Raw genomic sequence first — 8,066 nt, 5'->3', positions numbered from 1 at the left:
TTATATATTCCGTTTATTAATCCCTTGTCAAAAGGATAGATTGTAAATATTTTCTCCAATTCTGTCACTTGTCTCTTCACTATCTTGACTGTTTCCTGTTCTGTGCAGAATCTTTTTAGTTTGACATAATCCATTTTGTCTATTTTTGCCCTTGTTGCCTGTGTTTTTGAGGTGTTACCTAAGACATCTTTGCGCAGATCAATGCCCTGAAGAGTTTTCCTATTGTTTCTTATAGTTTTATAATTTCAGATCTTCCATTTATGTCAAATCCATTCTGATTTTATTTTTGTGTATGGTGAGAAATAGGGGTCTAGTTTTATTTTTCTGCATATGGATATCCAGTTTTCCAGCACAATTTTTTGAAGAGACTGTCGTTTTTCCCAATGCATGTTCTTTGTCAAAAATCAGCTGGCTGCAAAGATGTGGGTTTATTTCTTTGTTCTCTGTTCTGTTCAGTTAGTCTATGTGTCTATTTTTATCCCAGTAACAAGCTGTTTTGGATACCATTACTTTCTAGTATATTTTGAAGTCAGGTATGTAATATCCCTCAGGTTGGTTCATTTTGCTCAAAACTGCTTTGGCTTTTTTGGATCTTCTGTAGTTCCCTATGAATTTTAGGATTTTTTTGTTGTTGTTTTTTGAGTCGTGGTCTCTCTGTATTGCCAGGGTTGGAGTGCCATAGAGCGATTTCAGCTCACTGCAATCTCTACCTCCCAGGCTCAAGCGATTCACCTACCTCAGTCTCCTGAGTAGCTAGGACCTCGGGTGCACACCACTGCACCTGGTTAATTTTTGTATTTTTTGTAGGGTTGGGTTTTGCATTGTTGCCCAGGCTGGTCTCAAATTCCCGAGCCAGGCGATCCACCCATCTTGGCGTCCCAAAGTGCTGGAATTACGGGCATAAGCTACCGCACCCAGCCATAGGATTCTTTTTTTTCTATTTCTGTGAATAATGTCTTTGGATATTTTGAAAGAGAATGTATTGAAGCTGTACATTGCGTTTGGTAGTGTGATCATATACACAATATTAATTTTTCCCACCCATCAAGATGAGATGTCTTTACTTTTTGTGTAACCTTTCCACTTCTTTCATCACTGTTTATAATTTTCTACCCAGAGATTTTTCACTTCTGGCCTGGGACGTGCGCGTCTTCAGGGTGGAAGCCTGGCACATGTCCGGAGGTGCCGAGGAGCCAACCAGCCCAAACTTTGGGGGAAATGAGTCCCTCTGCCCTTGCCCCGCGCTCTGCTAGCATTTCCTTCCCTCTCTACTTTGCTTGGTGATGCAAAACGCGTGAGGCTCACGGCAAGGGGCCGAGGCCGCAGGGCCCCCGGGCCCACCCCTCATCCACCCAGTACAGCACTGGACGCCCCGGCGGCTGTCCTAAGCAGAGGCTGCCTGGAGCTAAGACCCGCCCTTTCACCCAGCACGGGGGCCCAGTCCGCAGAGGAGGGCAGCATGCAGCTCCGCTTTGCCTGGCTCTCGGGCATGCGCGCTATGACCTGTACAGTGCCTATGGTTACACAATACCACCTATGGAGAAGGCTCTTGTGAAAATGGACATTCAGATAGCACTTTCTTCTCGGTATTATGGAAGAGTAGCTCCATGGTCTGGCTTGGCTGCAAAACACGTTGTAGATGTAGGAGCTGGTGTCACAGATGAAGATTATAGAGGAAATATTGGTGTTGTAGTCTTTAATTTTGGCAAAGAAAAGTTTGAAGTCAAATAACGTGATCGAATTGCACAGCTCATTTGTGAACGGATGTTCTATCCAGAAATAGAAGAAGTTCAAGCTTTGGATGACACCAAAAGGGGTTCAGGAGGTTTTGGTTCTACTGGAAAGAATTAAAATTTATGCCAAGAACAGAAAACGAGAAGTCATACCTTTTTCTTAAAAACAAGGAGTTTTTGCTTAAAGTGTTTTGGTGTTTTGCACTTCTGTAAAGTACTAGCTTTACCTTCTAAAAGTACTGCATTTTTTTTTATGATCAAGGAAAAGATCATGAAAAATATTTCTTTGTGTTTGGATCACAAAGAAACTTTCTTTTTCTGCAATAGTTGTATGTAAATCTACTTTGTAGTGAGCTGATGTAAACAGTGTCTCCTAAAAATCAAATGTAAATCAGTTACACATTTTTTAAAAATCCTGCATTATTTAATTCAAGAAATGACACCCCTTCAGCAACTTAAAAAAAAAACAAAAAGTGTGTTTTTGGTTTTTTTGTGTGTTTTTTGTTTTTGTTTTTTTGTTTTGTTTTGTTTGGAGATGGAATTTCACTCTTGTTGCCCAGGCTGGAGGGCAATGGCCCGATTTCTGCTCTCCACAACCTCCAACTCCCAGGTTCAAGCCATTCTCCTGCCTCAGCCTCCCGAGTAACTGGGATTACAGGCATGTGCCACAAAGCCCAGCTAATTTTGTATTTTTAGAAGACACAGGATTTCTCCATGTTGGTCAGGCTGGTCTCGAACTCCCAACCTCAGGTGATCTGCTCGACTTGGCCTCGCAAAGTGCCAGGATTACAGGTGTGAGCCACTGTGCCCAGCTGTGTGTGTAATTTTTAAGAGAGACGGACTCGCTCTGTTGCCCAGGCTAGTCTTGAGCATTTAGCCTCAAGAGATCCTCCCATCTCAGCCTCCCAAAGTGCTAGGATTGGAATGAGACCACCACTTTTCCTGTTGTCCTTCCCAGCTTCTCTGCCACCTCCCCCTTTCCCTAGTTTATAAGACAGGAGAAAAGGGAGAAAGCAAAAAGTTGGAAAGAAACAGAAGTAAGATAAATAGCTAGATGACCTTGGTGCCACTACCTGGCCCTGGTGGTTAAAATAATACTAATGTTAACCCCTGACCAAAACTACTTGTGTTATCTGTAAATTTCAGACATATGAGAAAGCACTGTAAAACTTTTTGTTCTGTTCGCTGATGTATGTAGCCCCCAGTCACATTCCTCACGCTTACTTGATCTATCACGACCCTTTCAAGTGGACCCCTTAGAGTTGTAAGCCCTTAAAAGGGCTAGGAATATCTTTTTCGGGGAGCTCAGCTCTTAAGATGCGAGTCTGCTGACGCTCCCAGCCAAATAAAAACCTCTTCCATTTTTCATCCAGTGTCTGAGGAGTTTTGTCTGTGACTCGTCCTGCTACAGGATTAGAACCATGAGCCAACACACCCAGCCAAAAAGCATCTTTTCTGTTTACATTCAGAGTGCATGTAAATTTGAAATTCACTCTACATATAGAAATTATTGACATTATGATGTCAATAAAGTTTATCTCAGAGGTGTTTGAGGTTAATTCATCTGAAGTTTGGAATAGAGTAACAGGTATAAGGGAGAGCTATTTATATCTATTGTTTAAAAGTTTAAGAGTCATTTATATCTATCATCTAAAAGTTTTAGCTTTCCATTTTAAAAGCAACAGTTGGGGACCTAACTTATCCCTGGCCTTAGCCGTCCATGCCCAAGGCATTGTCCCTGGGAAATTCTCAGGAGCTGAGCACAGGGTTGATCCTCATACTCCAGAATGTAGAGAGAATAGAAAAGGAGAGGATTTCTACTGTTCTGTGGGAGCCAGCATCAATTTGTATGTTCCACTCACGCAGGGCTTTGCATTTCACATTCTAGTTCGCATCCCTGTCCCAGAAAATTCCAGGGCTTTTACATTAAAATACTAAAATTAACTTTAATTGCAGGAGCTATCTTAGGTCCAATCACTGTCCCTACTTTGACCCTCTCATAGCGATCCCAGTTCCCAGACCGCTTGGCTGCTGGTCACCGATATGGTCTTTGCTTAAAAACCTGGAAAACAGGCGCGCCCAGAGAGGCAGAAGGAAGCGCAGACCCCGCGGCTCACCGCTCCTCCTCGCCCCATCCTCACTTCTTCGGTGCCTCGCCCAGCCCTGGCTTCCGCTGCGCACCGTTTCCTGCAAACCAGGAAGTGAATCGTGGGGCGTGAACTCGCAAGCCCAGTTTCCTGAAGACCCGGAAGTCGCTCGCTTGGGGTGACAGTCTTACAGCATTGGCTGAGTTTCTCTTTCTCTAGATTAGATCCGCTTCCAGCGCTTCTGTACTCAGTGTTGGTGGCGGGGTTCCTACGGACCTTAAAGTCCTTCCGCCTTTCCCTCCACCCTAGGTAAATTAATATGTCGCCAAGAAATTCGGAGGTTAAATCGCCCGGACGCTGCTGGTCCTGCCCCCCGGGTTCTCTGCCTTCAGGCCACATAGACGCTTTTTGTCCCGTTTACCTGCTTACCCTTTACTGACCACTTCTTCGGTCCCGCGTCATGTAAAAGCCCTCACCCACGAGGTGGATTCATGTCCTCTGGGTCCTCCAAGTCTCGCCCTTCTGGTCCCTTGGAGCTCAGCCCCGCAGTCCGAATGCATCAGCGCCGTGTCCTCTGCCCGGCCCGGGGTTTTGGAAACCCCATCCCTCTCCTAATCCACCCCAACCCTTGTCCTCCTTGGGCTGGGCCCTTCTGTTCCCCAGGTTTCCCCTTCACAGTCACCGCATTCCTTACCCCGCTTTGAGGGAGTTGACGGGGCCTGACTTTTGACAGTGTTTTTTCGTTCCAAATTGTACCCGCTGGAAAATGTGCTCATCCAGAGGAAAAACGCTTTATTTAGTCTTTCCTCCTCTGAAACTCAACACGATAGTAAACACTGAACCCAGAATACTTCACCTGTGGTCACCGAATGTGTGGGGATTTCTCCCCACTAACAAGCAGTTCTCTATCAGACACCAACTCCGTGTCCCATAGTTTACCTCATTTCTGACAGCTCTACCTGGATCAGATCCCACAGATTAAAGGCTCAGTCCGCAAGACTTCAACACTTCAGATGTCAGTTACAAGTCCCAGGTTGGAACCTGAACTTCTAAGCTACTGGGTATAAATTGAGGATTCCCATGACCCAATCTTCAGTATTTATTAATTTGCCAGAGCAGCTCACAGAACTCAGAAACGTTTTACATGGATTTACTCATTTGTTTTAAAGGATATTACGAAGGTTGCAGATAAACAGCGAGATGGAATAGCAGTTCTAGAAAATTAATTGAATGCAGGAGGGGATTTGGGAACCATGATGTTTGTCTGGTCAGTCAGAAGTAGAGGTGACAACTACTACTTATGTACAGCTTCTAAGGTGAAGGGTAGTCTTATGGGACTGAACTTTTCACCTATGGTATCTGACACTATCTCCTTGTAGATAGTGTAAGAATGGAGCTAAATTTTAGGATTCTCAGGTGGAAGTCTGCAAGGAACTTGTCAGTGTAGGGAAAACCACACCTTTTCTTGACCAGAAGTAAAGTATTCTGTGTTGAGCATGAGAGCAATAAAAACAGTTTGTTGTTTCCTGTCTTGATGATGGGAAGATATTTGTAACAAGTTCACCCACCTATCTCAAGCCCCGTGCTTTCTACTCAGTATTGACCGGAAAGGATCTGTTCCTGCTCTTTAATTTTCTTGATGTCATCTTCATCTCTTACCATTTTTCTGTGCCGGTATGTCCTGACTCACTGTTTTCTGAATGTGGGAGTGACCCATGGCTTAGTTCTCCAACCATTTTTTTGAGACGGAGTTTCGCTCTTGTTGTCCAGGCTTGAGTGCAATGACGTGATCTCAGCTCATGGCAACCTCCACCTCCCAGGTTCAAACGATTCTTCTGCCTCAATCTCCCAAGTAGCTGGGATTACAGGCATGTGCTACCACACCTGGTTACTTTTGTATATTTAGTAGAGATGGATTCTCCATGTTGGTCACGCTGGTCTCAAACTCCTGACCTCATGATCCACCCACCTCGGCCTCCCAAAGTGCTGGGATTACAGGCTTGAGCCACCACGCCCAGCCACTGCCTTTCTTTATCATTTCATCTCATGGCTTTAAACTCCACCTTTATGTCTCCATCCCTTGTAGACTTCTCTCCTAATTTCTAGAATTCTGTGTCCAGTTGTCTCAACTCTCTGCTGGGACATCCAACAGGCATCTCCGTATTTACGTGTCCACTAGTGACGTCCTGAATTCTCCCATGTACACCCCCCTGCAGTCTTGCCTATCTCAGATAAGAGTGACCCCATACTTCTGGGAGCTTAAGTGAACATATTGGTATATATTTAAAGTCTAGGAGACAGTTCCTTTTTGAAAGTGTTTTAACGAATAATATGAAGAAAAAATTACATGATTGCTTAAAATGGGTGAGAAACTAGCATTTCCAAAATTCTTTTGAGGTGAGGGAGAAAAATGTTTAAAGGCCTCTGCCCTATCTGATCTGCACCCCCAGGACCTCTCTGATCTCATCTCCTCCCTGTGTCAGCTGGCTCCCTCTGCTCCAGACACACAGGCCTCTTTCCTTTGCCTGGAGCTGAGGTTGCTCCTGTCTCAGGGCCTTCACCTGGGCTGTCCCTCTGCCTAGGACTCTCTAGCCCCTCAGTTGCAGGTGACAAACATCATCCCTTTCCTAGGTCTGTGTTCTGATGTCACCTTCTCAGTGGAGGTTTATGTGACCCTTCCCTATCTCACCCTCACCAACTCTGGCCCATATTGCCTGCCTTGGATGTTTCTTTCTGCTCCTTTTCTGTCCACTGTCTGGATCCTGGTGACAACAAGGACCCAAGAGGAGAGCAGAGCCCCAAGGTGGGGGTTGTTCTGGGCTTGCTCCCTCTGAGTTTAACTCAACCCTGGCTTCACATCAGAATGCTGAGACATTTTGCAAATATATCTCTTGTGCCTCCTTTCCAGAGATTCCCGTGCATATAGGTTCGAGTGCAGTGTCCCCCACGATTCTGATCTGTATTCATCATTGAACATCAGGGTGCTGTGTCCTCCAGCCTGTGATCCACAGAGAGGGGAAAGGCTGTGCTCTGCATGGGGTTTGGTCAGGGCCATATCTGTGCCCTGAAGGGGAGCTCAGTCCAGTCCAGCCCCCTACTGCTGCATTGTGTATGTGGGCTTCTCCAGGAGGGTAGTAAGCTTTGAAGAACTCAAAAACTCACTTGTTCTTCCTGTAGGACTTTCTTGCCTGCATCATCCCTGGTGCTGTGGGCAGCAGAGGGCCATCTTTCCACAGGGCGGGGTCTCTCCTGTGTGTGTGGTTGTGGCACAGGGAGCGGGTGTGTTGATTTTTAGCAATAAACAGCATATTTTGAACACTCCAGCTTAACTTCCTTTTTAAAATTTTTTTTTTCTTTCAGGATTAGCTTCTAAAGCCTCTTTCATCTCTCCTAAGGAAGAAGCCTAGAAGAGGAGGAAGAGGAAAGAAAAGGAATCAGGAACGGCTCTTACTCAGGTATGGTGATATTCTCAGTGGACTGTTCTGTGTCTCTTTCCTTTTTGAAATGCCACAGGTGGTGTTATCATATATATTGGTTTCCATTGATGGTTCCTGGTTCATAACCTCCATAGCCCTTGTTACAGTCTTTTGTTATAATGTTGGGTGTGTTAAGCCTGGTGGTAAGCCCAGTGGGGGCATGGAAACTCTGCATCCCTCAGGGGGCATGGAAGCCCTGCACCCCTTCCTCCATACCTTACCACAAGTGCCTCTTCATCTGTATCCTTTGCAGTATGCTTTATAATAAACTGGTAAAGGTAAGTAAGTACTTCCCTGAGTTCTGTGAGCCAATCTAGCATGTTAATTGAACCCAAAAAGGGGGTCGTGGGAACCCCAATTTGAAGCTGGGTGGTCATAAGTTCTGAAGGCCTGGACTTGTGACTGGTGTGTGTGGAGGCAGTCTTGGAGACTGAGCCATCAACCCATGTGATCTGACACTGTGTCCAGGGAGACAATGTTGAAAGTAAATTGGAAGATACCCAGCTAGTGTCTGCTGCTTGGCGTGTGGGTAAATAACCCATGTACATTTAGTCACAGAGGTCTTCTGTGTTGATGATTGTTGTGGTATGACAGTAGAGGAAAAACACGATTTGAGGAGAGCTTTTCCCTGTACACACCGGGCATTGGAGATGTCAGTCTTCTCTGAGTCTGAAGCATCCTGCCTGTCATGTTTGCTCACGCTCACCCATGTCTTCCCTCAGTCCCTCTCATGTCACTTAAATTCCATCTCACAGTGACCGGTGATATGG

General features: G+C 45.4%; 1 pseudogene; it reads left to right on the top strand.

Annotated features, from left to right (window-relative positions):
• The window catches only part of LOC105528986, a 16,701-nt pseudogene extending 12,749 nt beyond the window's left edge, over nt 1-3,952 (top strand).
• The last annotated feature ends 4,114 nt before the right edge of the window (nt 3,953-8,066 follow it).

Source organism: Mandrillus leucophaeus, unplaced genomic scaffold, assembly GCF_000951045.1.
Source record: "Mandrillus leucophaeus isolate KB7577 unplaced genomic scaffold, Mleu.le_1.0 Scaffold74, whole genome shotgun sequence".
NCBI classification, from domain to species: domain Eukaryota; kingdom Metazoa; phylum Chordata; class Mammalia; order Primates; family Cercopithecidae; genus Mandrillus; species Mandrillus leucophaeus.
Note: the sequence above shows the minus strand (reverse complement) of the source record. Positions and strands in the feature narration are given on the sequence as shown.